Source organism: Hyperolius riggenbachi, chromosome 5 (genome assembly GCF_040937935.1).
Source record: "Hyperolius riggenbachi isolate aHypRig1 chromosome 5, aHypRig1.pri, whole genome shotgun sequence".
Lineage (NCBI taxonomy): Eukaryota > Metazoa > Chordata > Amphibia > Anura > Hyperoliidae > Hyperolius > Hyperolius riggenbachi.
Window position 1 is genome coordinate 199,519,151 of NC_090650.1, and position 18,209 is coordinate 199,537,359.

Sequence of the window (18,209 nt, forward strand, 5' to 3'; positions counted from 1 at the left end):
CCAGGTCTCTCTCCTCAGCAACATCTTTTCTCTATCACCCCCTCGTCTCTGGGGTTCAACGTTTTCCAATTCTGCAAATTTGAGACCTCTACCATTCCCCCTGTGTTCTTCATTCATAAGTGTCACAAACCGAGTGCCACTCTTTCCAGATTTTACCGAACTCAAGTGTTCCCCTATTCTGACCTTCAATGGACGTGTCATTTGGCCTATATAATAGCATCCACAAGGGCAGAACATCACATAAACGACAAAGTCGGTCACACAGGAATAGAAAGCCTTAGCCCGGAACACCTCTTTACCCACCTGAACGCTCTTTTGAAGCAACATATGGGGGCAATGGACGCAACGTCCACATCTAAAATTTCCCTTTGGGATAGCTCTATTCAGCCACGTAGTTTTTTTAGGGGAGACAAACTCACTCCTGGTGAGCATGTTTCTCAAGGTGGGTGCCCGTCTAAAGGCTACTCGTGGTGGTCCTCCCACTTTTCTAGACAGGTCAATATCCTTCTCAATAATGTCCCAATGCATAAAGATAGTTCTCCTAATCTTATCTGCCATGGGGGTATAGTCGAATGTAAATGTCATCCTCCCCCTATCCTGTCCACTTCTCTTTTTAGGTGCCAGGAGGCCTTCTCTATCTTGTTCTTTGGCACGCTGCTTAGCCGCCTCTAATTGGGCAAGGTCGTAACCTCTCTTGGTAAACCTCTCTGTCATTTCGTCAGCTTGACTATCAAAGTCTACCTCTTTTTTGTTATTCCTGTTGTTCTTAAATACTGTCCATATTGGATAGCCCTATAACATGATTTGGATGGAAACTACTGGCGTGCAATATCGCATTTGTAGCTGTCGGTTTCCTATAGCCCTTACTGTAGATCTCACCGTCTTGAATCGTCAGTTTCAGGTCTAAAAAGGTCACCTCCCTGTGGCTTAATTCTGCCGTAAATTCCATGTTGATCTCATTGGTATTCAGATATCCCAAAAATAAGTCAAACTCATGGTCAGATGACGACCACACCACCATGACGTCGTCCACATACCTCGACCATTGTCTGACGCATCCCCGAAATGGATTGTTATCGGAGAGAATGGCAGACTTCTCCCACGCCCCCAGGAAGAGGTTCGCAAAGGAGCATGCCACAGGGGTCCCCATGGCGGTGCCGGGGGTCTGCTGGAACCAGCGTCCATCAAATAGGAACGCGTTGTGCTTCAGCACAAACTCCAAGCATTCACAAAGAAACTCGGTGTATTCATCATCATTATTGGTACGTTTTAAAAATTGTCTGACCGCCGACACCCCCATGTCCTGAGGAATACGGCTGTACAGACTGACCACGTCGATAGTGGCCAGTCTGTCCCCTGGGACCCATGTGGCACGCTCCAGCATCAGCAAAACCTCCACCGTATCCCTCAAATATAGGTAGCCAGGTCTATAGGTGTCCCCAGTATAAGTAGCTAGGTCTATAGGTGTCACCAGTTTAAATAGCCAGGTCTATATGTTTCCCCAGTTTAGAAAGCCAGGTCTATAGGTGTCCCCAGAATAGGTAGTCAGGTCTATAGGTGTCCCCAGTATCAGCAGCCAGGTCTATAGGTGTCCCCAGTTTAGACAACTAGGTCTATAGGTGTCCCCAGTATATGTAGCAAGGTCTATAGTTGTCCCCAGTTTAGACAGCCAGGTCTATAGGTGTCCCCAGTTTAAGTAGCCAGGGCAGCACAGTGAAGGGGGAGCAGCGGGCACAGCGGTGGGGAAGGGGGGCCGTCTACCCGCCTTCCCTCACCTTGGGCTCCCCCTTTCACTCTCCCCCCTTTGGAATTGTGTGGTGTGGCAGGGGAACACTTTCTATTCCAGGCGCAAGAGTGATCTCTGTGTGCTGCTGGTCTGGTCTAGTCAGTGACGTCACCAGACCAGCGGCGCACAGAGCTCACTCTTACGCCTGGAATAGGAAGTGTTTGTCTGCTGCCCGCTGCCACACACCGCACAATTCCAGAGGGGGGAGCGAGGAAAGGGGAGCCCCAAAGTGAGGGAAGGGGGGAGTCGTCCCCCCTCCCCTGCCGCTGTGCCCGCTGCTCCCCATTCACTGCGATGCCACCCCAGGGAAGGCCCCCTACTGACCACGGGCCCTCGGTACATATATAATATATATATATATATATATATATATATATATATATATATATATATATATATATATATATATATTAAAAAAAGTGAGGAGTTGCAGCACACAGTTTTTTGTTTATTTTGAGCACAGGTATACAGGCAAACAGTTCCGGTCATCCCCGACCTTAATCAATAACAAAGAGTGAATGTAATAGAAAGGGTTAAAACAGCACACTTATCTCCCAAAATATTAGTCCATGATCCATATCATCCTGTTTGTATTCAACTGTTCAACCAATCTGGTACATAAATTATTTTTCTGTAGGACCTGCAGGTTTATAAAAACAAGTGCAAGTCAAAATTAAAGATGTTGCGAACTCTCTGTTTTTTGTTCATGAACCGGCGAACATCGCGAACTGCAATAGACTTCAATAGGCAGGCGAACTTGAAAAACTATAAACACTAATTCTGGCCAGAAAAGTGATGGAAAAGATGTTTCAAGGGGTCTAACACCTGGAGGGAGGCATGGCGGAGTGGGATACACGCCAAAAGTCCTCGGATTTGACGCAAAGCAGGGTTATAATTATAATAAGGGCAGAAATCACATTGTATTCCTAAATTGGAGGCCTAAAGTGCTTGAAAACATCTTGTGTGTGTATACATGGATCAGGTAGTGTAAGTAGTGTACTGCTTCACACTGACAGACCAAACTCACTGTGTAACGCACCGCAAACAGATAGCCGTGCTGGTGCGCACGTTGGCGAGAGTGCAGGTGACGGCGGCTTTCCAGCCCATATGGTCGGGCTGAGGTAGCTCAATGATGACAGAACAACAGTGATTGAGTGTCCAGATGATCAAATTTGGTCTGTCCACAATGAAGCAATGACCTTATTATCTTTTTGGGTCAGGTGTGCCCCCCAACACTCTCATATAGCCGTCGGTCATTGCTTCTTTGTGGTACGCAAGCCCCTTTACTGCGGCAAGGTAACGATCATGAATGGGAATTGACACATGTACATGCCTTTTGTTTTGCTGTTGCAGCCGCAGTGCAGCCAGAAAAATTAGGCAGGCATGTCAGCAGAAAAATATTATAGCGGCCGCTGCTAGCAGGCAGAGATGCTGTGTGGGGACCGACTTAGTCTTGGGGCAGGCAGTCACACTGCGTGCAGACATAGATGCTGTGTGTGGGGACTGACTTAGTCTTTGGGCAGGCCTGACCGTGCTTTGCAGACCAGGCATCTGTGGTCAGATGGACCCTTGACCCAGCGCTGTGTGCCACACAGTGTTGCTCGGATACCTCATTATCCTATTTGAGTTTGGTCGAATTCGGATAGTAAACTATCCGAATTCACTCGAAGTTTGATATTCGAGTTAATCGAATATCCGATTCGACCTCGGATATCTGACGTCACTATCCGAGTCTGTATTCGAGTAAAATATTCGAGCTGGCCTTAAATAGCTTTTAAAACTTGTATTAGAGGTCACTGATGCATGAAACCACCTATTTTATGAAGAAGAACATCAAGTGATTATGTGGTGATGTAGTAGTTATAAAAAAAGGTATCAAAAATAGTAAATTAGCTTCATGAAAAGTGTTGGCATGAGAAGGTGTGTCCAAAATGGTTGTTGGAAGTCTTCATTTACGTTGTCTTCTTCTTCTTCTTCTATATCTTCTTCTTCTTCTATATCTTCTTCTTCTTCTATATCTTCTTCTTCTTCTATATCTTCTTCTTCTTCTATATCTTCTTCTAGATCTTCTTCTATATCTTCTTCTTCTTCTATATCATCTTCTTCTTCTTCTTCTATATCTTCTTCTTCTATATCTTCTTCTTCTTCTATATCTTCTTCTTCTTCTTCTTCTAGATCTTCTTCTTCTTCTTCTAGATCTTCTTCTATATCTTCTTCTTGTATATCTTCTCCTCCTTCTTCTTCTTCTTCTATATCGTCTTCTTCTTCATCTTCTTCTTCTTCTTTGTTTTCTTCTTCTATATCTTCTTCATCTTCTTCTTCTATATCTTCTTCTTCTATATCATCTTCTTCTCTATCATTATATTATGTGTCTTGGACACCTCTAAATTAAGTACAATTTTTTTTTTCAAATTGATGCAGACAGGAGGCAGCTATTTTTGAGCATAATAGCTGGTAGCGCATGGGCAGCAGCACCTTGTAATATGTTCCCTGGCAGTGGAGAGGAGACACAGACAGCAGGAGGAAATATAACAGCAGGCAGCGTTAGGAGGATAAGTGTGTGGCAGACTGGCATTTGGCAGCAGGCAGGAGGGCAGGCAGCGAGACATAATAGGCCCTGGGTCCTAGAGGTGGTTCCAGGGCCGTAAATGAACAGCATGAGGTTCCAGACAGCGGTCGTGAAGCCCACATTGTGTCCAATACACAATTGGGACAGCACAGTTTTCAACCCGGACACCTCTAAAATAATTGTTGTTTTTTTTTCAAAATAATGCAGCTATTGTTGAGCGTAATAGCTGGTGGCGCATGGGCAGCAGCACCTTGTAATGTGTTCCCTGGCAGTGGAAACACACAGACAGCAGGAGGAAATACAGCAGCAGGCAGCGTGAGGAGGATGAGTGTGTGTGGCAGACTGACATTTGGCAGCAGGCAGGAGGGCAGGCAGCGAGACATAGTAGGCCCTGGGTCCTAGCAGTGGTTCCAGGGCCGTAAATGAACAGCATGAGGTTCCAGACAGCGGTCGTGAAGCCCACATTGTGTCCAATACACAATTGGGACAGCACATTTTTCAACCAGGACACCTCTAAAATAATTGTTGTTTTTTTTTCAAAATAATGCAGCTATTGTTGAGCGTAATAGCTGGTGGCGCATGGGCAGCAGCACCTTGTAATGTGTTCCCTGGCAGTGGAAACACACAGACAGCAGGAGGAAATACAGCAGCAGGATGCGTGAGGAGGATGAGTGTGTGTCGCAGACTGGCATTTGGCAGCAGGGAGGAGGGCAGGCAGCGAGACATAGTAGGCCCTGGGTCCTAGCGGGGGTTCCAGGGCCATAAATAAACAGCATGAGGTTCCAGACAGCGGTCGTGAAGCCCACATTGTGTCCAATACACAATTGGGACAGCACAGTTTTCAACCCGGAAACCTCTAAATTAATTACAATTTTTTTTTCTCAAAATAATGCAGCTATTGTTGAGCGTAATAGCTGGTGGCGCATGGGCAGCAGCACCTTGCAATGTGTTCCCTGGCAGTGGAGACACACAGACAGCAGGAAGAAATACAGCAGCAGCAGCAGGTGTAATGTGTGTGTGCGCCACTTCATGTCCCCCTCTCGCCGACAACAGGGGCCAGGAATTCGCCTTCCACCCAAGCCTGGTTCATTTTGAGAAACGTCAGTCTGTCCACAGACTTGTGAGACAGACGAGATCGCTTCTCAGTGACGACTCCACCGGCTGCACTGAAGCAATGCTCTGACAGTACGCTGGAAGGGGGGCAGGATAGCACTTCCAGGGCGTACTGCGCAAGCTCGCTCCAGATCGGCAGGTGCTTGATCCAATACTCCATGGGATCAACAGGGGCAACGCTGTCAAGCCCGCTGAAGGACTTCATGTAGTCAGCCACCATGCGGGTCAAGCGCTGTCTGTGACTGGAGGAGAAGGATGCTGCTGCAGGCACCTCCTCTCTAGTCCCTGGCAGCTCTACACTCATGTAGAGCTCGTTGGTCAGAGACAGCAGGTCTGTGGTGCGTGTGCGCTTGCTGCTGGTGGATGCAGGCACCTGCTGCTGCCTCTGTGTTGGCTGGACAGTGGGGGTGGATGGCTCAGGGAAGGCTTCCTGCAGGCGCTCAACAAGGGACAGCTGCAAATCCCTCATTTGTTGCGCACTGTCTCCTCCTGCAGGCAGGAACTGGCTGAGCTTTCCCTTCAGACGTGGGTCCAGCATCATGCAGATCCAGATGTCCTCCCTCTTCTTCATCTGGATGACCCTTGGGTCCTTGCGCAGGCTCCTCAGCATGTGCGCTGCCATTGGGAAGAGTCTGGCCACGTCTGCTGGCACATCAGAGCCGACAGTGCTGTCCTCCTCTTCCTCTGCCCCCTCCACCTCATCCTCTCTCCACCCCCGCACCAGTCCAGCTGCGCTCTGCTGCTCCCCCTCATCAGCAGCAAGGTCAGGGACCTCCACCAACTCCAAGCCCTCCTCCTCAGAGGTGGCCTGTGAAGCTGCCTGCAGCTCCTGCTGGCTTAAGGCTGCCGCTCCCTCTTCCACCAGTGCATACAGGGCCCTGTCCAGCACACACACCAAGGGGACCCACTCGCATCACCATGTTGGTGGCCTGCAGAAAGGGTGCCAGGACTGAGCACACCTGCTGCATGTGCCCCCAGTCCTCCGTGGAGATGATGGACGGGAGGTTGGTGGCGGCATGCCCAGTTGCAGTGAGGGAGGCAACTGTTGCTCGTGCAACGTACTGGCTGACAGCCTGCCTCTGTTCAACCAGACGCTCCAACATCGCAAGGGTGGAGTTCCAGCGAGTTGGAACATCGAGCATGAGCCGGTGCTGTGGCAGGTGCAGCTCCTTCTGCACCTCTTCAAGGCTCGCCACGGCTGCAGGCGAGTGCCGGAAATGACGCACAACCTTCCTTGCCGCCTCAAGGAGTCGGTCCATCCCCTGGTAGGTCCGCAGGAACTTTTGGACTACCAGGTTTAGGACGTGCGCCAGGCAGGGGATGTGGGTCAGGTCTCCCTTGTTGATGGCAGCAACAAGGTTTGCCCCATTGTCGGACACCACCTCTCCGACTCTGAGGCCTCTGGGGGTCAGCCAATTCCTCTCCTGCTCTCGGAGTTTGGCCAGGACGTGGTTCGCCGTCAGTTTGGTGTTCCCCAGGCTGACCAATTCCAGCAGCGCTTGGCAGTGGCGGGGCTTCACGCTGCTGCTGAGGCGGGGGGTTTGGGCTGGTGTGCCGGAGGATGGAAGCGGATCAGAGGAACCTGCTACTATTCCGCTGACCCTGCATGGTGGCACCACCCACTGCGTTGTTGGTGCTGCTGCTCTGACAGTGCCCGATGCTGCTCCCCCTCCTCACCCCCTTCCACCAAGCTGACCCAATGCGCGGTGAAGGACAGATAGCGGCCTGTCTCAAACCGGCTGCTCCACGAGTCCATGGTGACGTGGACCCGTTGACCCACTGTGTGATCCAGCCCTCTCCCGACATTGGCCATCACAGAGCGGTGAAGTGCAGGGATGGCCATGCGTGCAAAATAATGTCGGCTGGGGATTGGCCAATCGGGGGCTGCACACATCAGGAGCGCACGCATGTCGCTCCCCTCCTGCACAAGGGAATAAGGCAGGAGTTGGGAGCACATGGCCCGTGCCAGCAAGCCGTTCAGCTGACGCACGCGACGGCTGCTGGGAGGCAGAACCCTGACCACCCCCTGGAAGGTGTCGCTGAGCAGGGTCTGGCGACGCCTTTTGCTGGCATGGGAATCAGTGGAGGAAGCAGAGGAGGCCACTGAGGACTGGCTGCCAGAACAGGCCTCAGTGTCGGCGGCAGGAGTTGCAGAGGGAGGAGGAGCAGTGCGTTGCTGATGCACTCCAGCTGGTGCTGCTGGAGAAGGTGGAGGAGGGCGGGTGGCTGCTGCCGACGGCTTCGCAGTGGTGGCGGGTCTGCCGCTGCCACTGCCAGCTTCCTTCAACTTCACAAACTCCTCATGCTCATGAAAGTGTTTCCCTGCAAGATGGTTGACCAGAGAGGTGGTGCCAAACGCAGAGGGCTCCTTCCCTCTGCTGAGCTGCTGGTGGCACTGGTTACAGGTGGCATACTTGCACTCCACATATGGCAGGGTGAAAAAATTCCATATTGGGGAGGTGAAGTTGTCCCTTCGGCTGGAAGGTGCTGCTGCCGCTGGTCTCCCTGTGGTGGTTGGGGGGGGGGGGGGGGGGGTTCTTGGTGCGGCTGGTGGTGGCACTGGCAGAACTCGTCTCCGGATCAGCACGCTGTGTGGCCTGCATACCACGCCCACTTGTGATCCTGCCTATGCCTGCGATGCTGATCCTTCTAGCAAGGCCCACAGACGCATCCTCCTCCTCCTCCTCAGAGCTGATGACATCCCCACTCCCAGGACCTGGCACCCAGTCTCTGTCCTTCACCCTGTCATCATCATCCTCCCCCTCCACAAACATGTCCTGCTGGGATCCCCCAAACTCCCCTTCTGCATGCATGGGCGGATGGACAGTCACCACTGTCTGACTGTCCAAAGCATCATCCCCCAAAGTGCCCATGAGCATTCCTTCCTCCTCCAATTCTGCCGCAACAGCACTCCATAGCCCCGCTGTGCTTGGGGATAACATGAAGGTGCTGCTGAGTGACAGGGTGCTGGTGTTGCCCGCTGGGGCTGGAGAACTGCACTCCTCCTCCTCCCCCCCAGGCAGTGCTGGGCGGCTGCTGCTGCTTTTGCAAACAGGAGTGACGCTGACTGACGGTGTCCCTATACACAGACTACAGTACAGTACAAGTCAGCAAATACACAATAGAAGTAATAGAAAAAAATAGGACAGGTGTAACACTAACGAGAGGGTGCGGACAGCGCAGATGTGCACTGCGCACACAAAGACCCTAGCTGACGCTGACTGACGGTGTCCCTATACACAGACTACAGTACAATTCAGCGAATACACAATAGAAGTAATATATAAACAATAGGACGGGTGTAGCACTAACGAGAGGGTGCGGACAGCGCAGATTTGCACTGCGCACACAAAGACCCTAGCTGACGCTGACTGACGGTGTCCCTATACACAGACTACAGTACAATTCAGCGAATACACAATAGAAGTAATATATAAACAATAGGACGGGTGTAGCACTAATGAGAGGGTGCGGACAGAGCAGATGTGCACTGCGCACACAAAGACCCTAGGTAACGCGGTGACGGACGGTCCCTATACACAGACTAGAGTACAGTACAGTACAGTACTACTAACTAAACAATAGAAGAATCTAGCTAAATAATAGAACAGGTGTGACTAGATTACAGAGAGCAGATACAGCAGGACAGGTATAGCAGTAAAGCTGGGCCTTGCTAACTACAAAATAGTACAATAATCTATCTAACACAGAAATAGTAGCACAGGAGTAGAGTAGGACAGGTGAGAGCACAGGTAAGGTAACTAGAGACTAGAGCACAGAGCAGGGCAGGCTGCCTTGCCTAGGCACAGGGCCTAGCTGCTGGCTGCAGGCCTGCAGCAGCACCAGTGACAGACTGTCTCCCTCCCTAGTCCCTAGCAATCACACAAACTAAACTGCCTAAAATACAATCTATCTACAATACAAAGCAATACAGTTGAATATCAAGTGTTGGACTGTAAAAACGCTTGGTTTAGAACAATAGAAATGCACTTGCACACAGACAAAAAGCACTGGAGCAGAATCTCAGTACTATGAGTCAGTAAGTCGCAAGCAGGACGAGTGAGGCAAGATGGCGTCCGCTATTTATAGAGGGGGGCTTGGCCAGGCTCCCCCTCTGTGATTGGCTGCAGTCAGAGGGCTGGGAGCCCTCTGATTCGCTTGTGAGGACTCGAGGTGACATCTGTCGTGACGCTATCTGAGCTCGTGACGCTATCCGAGCTCGGATAGCTAGGATATCTCCGGATAGCTGCTTGCTATCCGAGTGCGCTCGGATAGCACAGCCCGGATAGCTAATACTATTCAAGCTCGGTATTCGAGCTCGAATAATGAAAAAAGAGCTAGGATATCCGAGTATCTGGGATATCCGAGCTCTGATGAGCACCACTGGTGCCACATATGACACCACTTGCCTTTCAACATCACGGTACAGTTTGGGTATCGCCTTTTTTGAGAAATAATTGCGGCCTGGTATCTTCCGCTGTGGTGTGTGGCTTTGCTTTTGTGTGCTGCTTTTCCTCAGGTGGTCATCCCATTGCAGTTTGTGCTCTTTCATCATGTGCCTTCTTAAAGAGACTCCGTAACAAAAATTGCATCCTGTTTTTTATCATCCTACAAGTTCCAAAAGCTATTCTAATGTGTTCTGGCTTACTGCAGCACTTTGTACTATCACAGTCTCTGTAATAAATCAATGTATCTTTCCCTTGTCAGACTTGGCAGCCTGGAAGGCTGCCAAGTTCTTCAGTGTTGTGGTTCTGCTTTGCACTCCCCCCTCAGGGGGGAAAGAAACACACAAATGATCTCTATGTGTGGACATACTGTACATCAACCTACTTCCTGTTTTGGTGGCCATTTTGTTTGTTTATAAACAAACTTTTTAAAACTGTTTTTAACCACTTTTAATGCGGCGGGGAGCGGCAAAATTGTGACAGAGGGGAATAGGAGATGTCCCCTAACGCACTGGTATGTTTACTTTTGTGCGATTTTAACAATACAGATTCTCTTTAACCACTTGAGGACCTAGGGCTTTCTACCCCTTAAGGACCGGCCACTTTTTTTCCATTCAGACCACTGCAGCTTTCACGGTTTATTGCTCGCTCATACAACCTACCACCTAAATGAATTTTGGCTCCTTTTCTTGTCACTAATAAAGCTTTCTTTTGATGCTATTTGATTGCTCCTGCGATTTTTACTTTTTATTATATTCATCAAAAAAGACATGAATTTTGGCAAAAAAATGATTTTTTTAACTTTCTGTGCTGACATTTTTCAAATAAAGTAAAATTTCTGTATACATGCAGCGCGAAAAATGTGGACAAACATGTTTTTGATAAAAAAAAAACCCATTCAGTGTATATTTATTGGTTTGGGTAAAAGTTATAGCGTTTACAAACTATGGTGCCAAAAGTGAATTTTCCCATTTTCAAGCATCTCTGACTTTTCTGACCCCCTGTCATGTTTCATGAGGGGCTAGAATTCCAGGATAGTATAAATACTCCCCAAATGACCCCATTTTGGAAAGAAGACATCCCAAAGTATTCACTGAGAGGCATAGTGAGTTCATAGAAGATATTATTTTTTGTCACAAGTAAGCGGAAAATGACACTTTGTGAGGAAAAAAAAAAAAAAAAAGTTTCCATTTCTTCTAACTTGCGACAAAAAAAAATGAAATCTGCCACGGACTCACCATGCCCCTCTCTGAATACCTTGAAGGGTCTACTTTCCAAAATGGGATCATTTGTGGGGTGTGTTTACTGTCCTGACATTTTGGGGGGTGCTAAATTGTAAGCACCCCTGTAAAGCCTAAAGGTGCTCATTGGACTTTGGACCCCTTAGCGCAGTTAGGCTGCAAAAAAGTGCCACACATGTGGTATTGCCGTACTCAGGAGAAGTAGTATAATGTGTTTTGGGGTGTATTTTTACACATACCCATGCTGGGTGGGAGAAATATCTCTGTAAATGACAATTTGTTTATTTTTTTTACACACAATTGTCCATTTACAGAGATATTTCTCCCACTCAGCATGGGTATGTGTAAAAATACACCACAAAACACATTATACTACTTCTCCTGAGTACGGCGATACCACATGTGTGGCACTTTTTTGCACCCTAACTGCGCTAAAGGGCCCAAAGTCCAATGAGTACCTTTAGGATTTCACAGGTCATTTTGAGAAATTTCGTTTCAAGACTACTCCTCACGGTTTAGGGCCCCTAAAATGCCAGGGCAGTATAGGAACCCCACAAATGACCCCATTTTAGAAAGAAGACACCCCAAGGTATTCCGTTAGTAGTATGGCGAGTTCATAGAAGATTTTATTTTTTGTCACAAGTTAGCGGAAAATGACACTTTGTGAAAAAACACAATTAAAATCAATTTCCGCTAACTTTTGACAAAAAATAAAATCTTCTATGAACTCACCATACTCCTAACGGAATACCTTGGGGTGTCTTCTTTCTAAAATGGGGTCATTTGTGGGGTTCCTATACTGCCCTGGCATTTTAGGGGCCCTAAACCGTGAGGAGTAGTCTTGAAACGAAATTTCTCAAAATGACCTGTGAAATCCTAAAGGTACTCATTGGACTTTGGGCCCTTTAGCGCAGTTAGGGTGCAAAAAAGTGCCACACATGTGGTATCGCCATACTCGGGAGAAGTAGTACAATGTGTTTTGGGGTGTATTTTTACACATACCCATGCTGGGTGGGAGAAATACCTCTGTAAATGGACAATTGTGTGTAAAAAAATCAAAAGATTGTCATTTACAGAGGTATTTCTCCCACCCAGCATGGGTATGTGTAAAAATACACCCCAAAACACATTGTACTACTTCTCCCGAGTACGGCGATACCACATGTGTGGCACTTTTTTGCACCCTAACTGCACTAAGGGGCCCAAAGTCCAATGAGTACCTTTAGGATTTCACAGGTCATTTTTGTTTCAAGACTACTCCTCACGGTTTAGGGCCCCTAAAATGCCAGGGCAGTATAGGAACCCCACTAATGACCCCATTTTAGAAAGAAGACACCCCAAGGTATTCCGTTAGGAGTATGGTGAGTTCATAGAAGTTTTTATTTTTTTGTCACAAGTTAGCGGAAATTGATTTTAATAGTTTTTTTTCACAAAGTGTCATTTTCCGCTAACTTGTGACAAAAAATAAAATCTTCTATGAACTCACCATACTCCGTACGGAATACCTTTGGGTGTCTTCTTTCTAGAATGGGGTCATTTGTGGGGTTCCTATACTGCCCTGGCATTTTAGGGGCCCTAAACCGTGAGGAGTAGTCTTGAAACCAAATGTCGCAAAATGACCTGTGAAATCCTAAAGGTACTCATTGGACTTTGGGCCCCTTAGCGTACTTAGGGTGTAAAAAAGTGCCACACATGTGGTACCGCTGTACTCAGGAGAAGTAGTATAATGCGTTTTGGGGTGTATTTTTACACATACCCATGTGTGGGAGAAATATCTCTGTAAATGACAATTGTTTGATTTTTTTACACACAATTGTCCATTTACATAGAAATTTCTCCCACCCAGCATGGGTATGTGTAAAAATACACCCCAAAACACATTATACTACTTTTCCTGAGTACGGCGGTACCACATGTGTGACACTTTTTTGCAGCCTAGGTGCGCTAAGGGGCCCAACGTCCTATTCACAGGTCATTTTGAAGCATTTGTTTTCTAGACTACTCCTCGCGGTTTAGGACCCCTAAAATGCCAGGGCAGTATAGGAACCCCACAAGTGACCCCATTTTAGAAAGAAGACACCCCAAGGTATTCCGTTAGGTGTATGGCGAGTTCATAGAAGATTTTATTTTTTGTCACAAGTTAGTGAAAAATGACACTTTGTGAAAAAAAAACAATAAAAATTAATTTCCGCTAACTTTTGACAAAAAATTAAATCTTCTATGAACTCGTCATACACCTAACATAATACCTTGGGGTGTCTTTTTTTTCTAAAATGGGGTCACTTGTGGGGTTCCTATACCGCCCTGGCATTTTACAGGCCCAAAACCGTGAGTAGTCTGGAAACCAAATGTCTCAAAATGACTGTTCAGGGGTATAAGCATCTGCAAATTTTGATGACAGGTGGTCTATGAGGGGGCGAATTTTGTGGAACCGGTCATAAGCAGGGTGGCCTTTTAGATGACAGGTTGTATTGGGCCTGATCTGATGGATAGGAGTGCTAGGGGGGTGACAGGAGGTGATTGATGGGTGTCTCAGGGGGTGGTTAGAGGGGAAAATAGATGCAATCCATGCACTGGGGAGGTGATCGGAAGGGGGTCTGAGGGTTTGGCCGAGTGATCAGGAGCCCACACGAGGCAAATTGGGGCCTGATCTGATGGGTAGGTGTGCTAGGGGGTGACAGGAGGTGATTGATGGGTGTCTCAAGGTGTGATTAGAGGGGGGAATGGATGCAAGCAATGCACTGGCGAGGTGATCAGGGCTGGGGTCTGAGGGCATTCTGAGGGTGTGGGCGGGTGATTGAGTGCCCTAGGGGCAGATAGGGGTCTAATCTGATAGGTAGCAGTGACAGGGGGTGATTGATGGGTAATTAGTGGGTGTTTAGGGTAGAGAATAGATGGAAACACTGCGCTTGGGTGGTGATCTGATGTCGGATCTGCGGGCGATCTATTGGTGTGGGTGGGTGATCAGTTTGCCCGCAAGGGGCAGGTTAGGGGCTGATTGATGGGTGGCAGTGACAGCGGGTGATTGATGGGTGGCAGTGACAGGGGGTGATTGATGGGTGGCAGTGACAGGGGGTGATTGATGGGTGATTGATAGGTGATTGACAGGTAATCAGTGGGTTATTACAGGGGAGAACAGATGTAAATATTGCACTGGCGAATTGATAAGGGGGGGTCTGAGGGCAATCTGAGCGTGTAGGCGGTCGATTGGGTGCCCGCAAGGGGCAGATTAGGGTCTGATCTGATAGGTAACAGTGACAGGTGGTGATAGGGAGTGATTGATGGGTGATTGATGGGTAATTAGTGGGTGTTTAGAGGAGAGAATAGATGGAAACACTGCGCTTGGGTGGTGATCTGATGTCGGATCTGCGGGCGATCTATTGGTGTGGGTGGGTGATCAGATTGCCCGCAAGGGGCAGGTTAGGGGTTGATTGTTGGGTGGCAGTGACAGGGGGTGATTGATGGGTGATAGGTGATTGGCAGGTGATTGACAGGTGATCAGTGGGTTATTACAGGGAAGGACAGATGTAATTAATGCACTGGCGAATTGATAAGGGGGGGGGGGGGGGGGGTCTGAGGGCAATCTGAGCGTGTGGGCGGGTGATTGGGTGCCCGCAAGGGGCAGATTAGGGTCTGATCTGATAGGTAACAGTGACAGGTGGTGATAGGGGGTGATTGATGGGTAATTAGTGGGTGTTTAGAGAAGATAACAGATGTAAACGATACATTTGGGAGGTAATTTGACGGCGGGTTTGCGGGCGATCTAATGGTGTGGGTGGGTGATCAGATTGCCCGCAAGGGGCAGGTTAGGGGCTGATTGATGGGTGGCAGTGACAGGGGGTGACAGGGGGTGATTGATGGGTGATAGGTGATTGGCAGGTGATTGACAGGTGATCAGTGGGTTATTACAGGGAAGAACAGATGTAATTAATGCACTGGTGAATTGATAAGGGGGGGTCAGAGGGCAATCTGAGCGTGTGGGCGGGTGATTGGGTGCCCGCAAGGGGCAGATTAGGGTCTGATCTGATAGGTAACAGTGACAGGTGGTGATAGGGGGTGATTGATGGGTAATTAGTGGGTGTTTAGAGAAGATAACAGATGTAAACGATACATTTGGGAGGTAATCTGACGGCGGGTTTGCGGGCGATCTAATGGTGTGGGTGGGTGATCAGATTGCCCGCAAGGGGCAGGTTAGGGGCTGATTGATGGGTGGCAGTGACAGGGGGTGATTGATGGGTGATAGGTGATTGGCAGGTGATTGACAGGTGATCAGTGGGTTATTACAGGGAAGAACAGATGTAATTAATGCACTGGTGAATTGATAAGGGGGGGTCAGAGGGCAATCTGAGCGTGTGGGCGGGTGATTGGGTGCCCGCAAGGGGCAGATTAGGGTCTGATCTGATAGGTAAAAGTGACAAGTGGTGATAGGGGGTGATTGATGGGTGATTGATGGGTAATTAGTGGCTGTTTAGAGGAGAGAATAGATGTAAACAATGGATTTGGGAGGTGATCTGATGTCGGATCTGTGGGCGATCTATTGGTGTGGGGGGGTGATCAGATTGCCCGCAAGGGGCAGGTTAGGGGCTGATTGATGGGTGGCAGTGACAGGGGGTGATTGATGGGTGATTGATGGGTGATTGATGGGTGATTGACGGGTGATTGACAGGTGATTGACAGGTGATTGACAGGTGATCAGGGGGATAGATGCATACAGTAAACAGGGGGGGGTGGTCTGGGGGGGGGGGGTCTGGGGAGAATCTGAGGGGTGGGGGGTGATCAGGAGGGGGCAGGGAGCAGGGGGGGGGATAAAAAAAAATAGCGTTGACAGATAGTGACAGGGAGTGATTGATGGGTGATTAGGGGGGTGATTGGGTGCAAACAGGGGTCTGGGGGGTGGGCAGGGGGGGGGGTCTGATGGGTGCTGTGGGCGATCTGGGGCAGGGGGGGGAGAAATCAGTGTGCTTGGGTGCAGACTAGGGTGGCTGCAGCCTGCCCTGGTGGTCCCTCGGACACTGGGACCACCAGGGCAGGAGGCAGCCTGTATAATACACTTTGTAAACATTACAAAGTGTATTATACACTTTGTATGCGGCGATCGCGGGGTTAACATCCCGCCGGCGCTTCCGTATAGCCGGCGGGATGTTGCGGCGAGCGAGCGGTGACAGGCGCCGGCGGAGGATCGCGTCACGGATGACGCGATCGCTCCGCCCATGCCCTTAAATGGACCGCCGCCTCTGTGGGTGAGGCCGTCCTGCAGGGCTCCACTTCCCCGCCGCCCCTGTGTAGTGGGCGGTCGGGAAGTGGTTAAGGTAGTTGTCCCTACGTGGGTCTTGGTCTTTCCACGGCTCAATTTTCGGTGGCAGAGAGTACAGATGGCATTGCTCTCATCTATTCATCAATGTCTCATCTATCTGATCAATTTCCACACCACTGAGCCCTGGGATGATGGCACTTTGGTGATGGCTGCCGACGGAGTGTTAAGTGGGGTGCCAGAATCAGAGCAGGAGGAGGAAGATATGTCACGCTTCCGTGCGGGAGCTGAGGAAGATGAGGTGTTCTGTGTTACATAGTCAACTATGTCCTGACAATATTGGGGGTTGATAGCACGTGCCTGCTTATGAAGGGCCGCACGAAATCATGACAGCACGTCCTCGAACAGACGTGCCCGGGTGGTCTGCATGCGAACTGTTCGGGACATCTCTAGTCAAAATCTCTATTGAAACCTCCAGGGTGTAGACTTCCTAGTTTATGTATCCACATACCCTCACGTCTTTTTAAAAACATAATTCTATCCCCACCTCGTCTCGGCTGTGGTATGTGTTCGATCACCATAAATTTGAGATCAATGTCTCGAATACCCAACGTTCTTCAATGTCTGGCAACAGGTAAATCAGAGTTTCCCCCCTAACAGAGTTCCTATGTTGCACGATGTGGTCTCGCACCATCTGTGTGGTCTCTCCAACGTATAGGAGCCCACATGGGCAAGCAAGTAAATAAAACACATAGGAGCTCTGGCAGGTGAGGAAATGTCTGATCTCAAATCCCTCTCCAAATGTAGAACCTTTGTTCATGTGAATACATTCACTGCAAGACAAGCATGGGTAAGACCCCAAGCATCTGGTATCAAAGATAGTGCCAGGTTGTTTGGGTACAGGTAGAGTATCGGCTCTCACCAATCTACTGCCCAAGGTTTCATTACATCTATAGGCAGGGATTGGGGGTAGGTGGAACTCGGGTATCTCTGGGTATGTGCTACTCAGTATGTGCCAGTGTTTTTTAACACAAGACATAATTTTACCAAATGAGCCATGGTACTGTCAAACAAAGGGTAGTTGTGGTGTGGTATCACTCTTTTTAATCACAGCTTTACCATCAGTGGTGATGATCCTGTTTAGTTCACTTTGTACCATATCCTCTGGATACCCACGCTCCGTAAGTTTCTCAACCATCTGCCATCTTCTCATGTCGACCCATGTATGGTCAGTGACGATATAGTGAAAAAGTCTGTGAAGAATTGTTGTGGAGTTGTTAGTGGCATGTGCCTCTGAAAAGATTATCCCTTCACATTTTGTCTCAGGAACCTCCAAAAAGCTTGCTGGATTTAATGTGAAAACTGTCAGTTCTGGGGACAGTAAAAAAATAAAAGTACCGTATATTTCAGAATATAAGACACACTTTTTCCTCTCCAAAAATGGGTAGAAAAAGTCACTGCGTCTTATATTCTACAGTAAATACTGTACAGGGAGTTTCTGACTTACAAACGCCCGCTGATGTCAGGGACTCCCTTTGTTGTCTCCATGTCTTCTTTGCTCCCCCTGTGTCCTCCTCTGCTCTCCCTGAATAAATGAAAGCAGTGGCAGCACGGCTCACCTAATCCACTGGAGCCGTGGTGATCAGACACCTCTCCTCCATCACTGCTCCCTTAGTACAGGCTTCTGCTGATGACACGATCAGCAGAAGCTGGCACTAGGGGAGCAGTAAGGGAGAGGTGAGGTCTCTGATCCCCATGGGCTCTGGTGGATTAGGTGAGCTGTGCTGCCACTGCTTTCATTTAT